Source organism: Echinops telfairi, unplaced genomic scaffold, assembly GCF_000313985.2.
Source record: "Echinops telfairi isolate 266 unplaced genomic scaffold, ASM31398v2 ScPeMD7_8;HRSCAF=38, whole genome shotgun sequence".
Lineage (NCBI taxonomy): Eukaryota > Metazoa > Chordata > Mammalia > Afrosoricida > Tenrecidae > Echinops > Echinops telfairi.
The window spans coordinates 1,756,953-1,759,282 of NW_022103905.1; the positions used below are offsets into that span (position 1 = coordinate 1,756,953).

Sequence of the window (2,330 nt, forward strand, 5' to 3'; positions counted from 1 at the left end):
TTTTTTTTTCAACTTAGGCATTCTTTGAAGGAAAATAACCCCATACAATGAAAACTTGGGCGGCGGGTGGATGGGGAGGGGGTGTTGCAAATTTTAATTCACACACAGGTGTAGTCTCAAAATTAAGTTGCTCACTTAGATTTGCATTTACTTTCCCACTACGATCTACACCAGCACAACATAAATCATTTGCAATAAGAGGTAACTTTTCTCAGACTGAAGTAACGGTAGTAGCTGTGTGGTCTGTAGTTCAAGCCCACCAGCTGCTCCATAGGAGGAAGGTGAAGCTGTTTGCTCCCATAAAGATTTACAACCTTGGAAACTCTATCTAGGGTTGATGTGAGTTGGAATCACCTGGATAGCAGTGGGTTTAGCCGAGTTTCTCAGCCTAAAGAAAATGGTGTTATGAGAGGCCAAAACCAAACACTGCCTTCCATCTCACAGACAGAGAGAATGGATAAGGAAAATGCTATCCTTAAATGATCCTTTGCACTTGTAAGACTCACTCTCTGAAACAAAACAATGTAGGGAAGGAAAGGGCTGATTTCTTCATCATTCGTTGATGATGGGTAAACCTTTCTGCACCTTTACTCTGTGAACATACAGCAATTAGGAACATTATTCAACAAATGTCTCACGACAGGCATCCTAAGTGGGCCAGATACAATAAGAACTGCAGACTTCTCCTTGACTCAACTTTTTTAGAGATTATTCTACCCAGTGCCTTTTTAGAGGGATTGTACTCAGTGCTTTTGCAGGTCAACCAGCTGTTCATGCTAAGAGGGGCTCTGAGGCTGCTAGTACGCATTATGATCACAGCATTTCCCCCAAAAGCCAAGGACAAGCCTCTGACACAGCCATCCTGTAACCCAACACATCGTTCTGTGTGTGAGGAATGCTTGGTAGGCAGAACGGAGCAGAGTGGGAATTTGAGCTGCATGTAACTCCCTTGAAATTTGGGTTGATAAGACCTATGAAACCCAGCAGTGCAGGCTGGAATTCCAAACAAGCTTAAACTCCAAGAAAAACTAATGACATTCATTGGCTAAGGGAGAAACCAGCATCTTTTCCCACAAGTCACCAGAGGTGGTTTAAATCTTATGGTGATCCTGAGCATTGAAAGGACAATGGTACCTTTCTCTTCCCTCCCCCCTCCCCCACATACTTCTCCCACACACACCTAATTCAAAAAGAGGACAATGAATATCAATAACGGAGCTCTGGTAGCCCAATGGTTAAACATTTGACTGCTGGCTGAAAGGCTGGGAGTTCAAACCCACCAGCAGCTCTGTGGGAGAAAAGACCTGGTAATCTGCTTCCATAAAGACTACAGTTTAGGAAACTCTCTGGAGTAGTTCTACTAATAGGATTTCAGTTCTAATCTGATAGGGTTGTTGTGAGTCAGAATAGACAGCACAGAACAATTCCAATAATATTCTTGTTTCATAATAAGAATAATTTCAATACTTGATTTTAAGTGCCAAATATGGTATTATTTTCAAATAAAGAAACAAACAAACATTTACAGTTGCTCGTCTAACTTTGTTAGTAACCTAAGCATCTGCTGAATGTATCATTTGGGTAAACTTATCAGGATATATTAGGAACTGATGAAAGCCTGAAAGCTGAGATTCCCCTACCTGGCTCAAATTTAGTTAGGGCCACAATGATCTTTCATACTATTTGGAGTTAATACTTACATCTGTCTTGTACCCACTGCAGTGCACAATCAAGGAAAGAATGGACAATATTGCTTTCCTCTTGCACCTCCGTTTAGCGCTTCTTCCAGTGGTAGATACCAAATTCTCACACAAGATTAGCTTCAGGGAAGCAATCTGTTTGAAGGCAGGACTTTGACACTAAGTTTCTATAGCACATAAAATTGAGAAAATACAATTGCCCATATTAAAATGGTAGGACGGGACCTTACTACTACCAAGAAGAAGAATCAGGAATGGAGTTCATCCTTTAAGCCCTCAGTCCATGAACTGAGAACCTCCTAGACCCTGAAGACAGAGAAAGAAAGTTGTAACACCATGGACAGTTTAAGATGTCAAAAAGCAGTGATAAGAGAAACAGTGGTAGCAGAATCGAGAATGAGCTCAAGGCTGCACAGTGAACTTCCTAACCATAGAGGGAGTCCAATTGTGGGAGTGACAACCTATGGACCAAGAAAGTTGAACATCTTCAGGCAGGAGGCTTCCTGGTGAAGTGAGGGTGCCTTCTGGAACTTATTGTCAGTGCTAAAGAGCTTTGTACCACTTGTCCGAGCAGGGGAGAGGCTAAGTTAAAGAGCTAAGAGACACTCACTCACTCACTCTCTCACTCTC

At 42.0% G+C, this 2,330-nt stretch overlaps 1 pseudogene; it reads left to right on the top strand.

The window, feature by feature from the left end:
* The window catches only part of LOC123521267, a 21,835-nt pseudogene that overhangs the window by 13,590 nt on the left and 5,915 nt on the right, over positions 1 to 2,330 (top strand).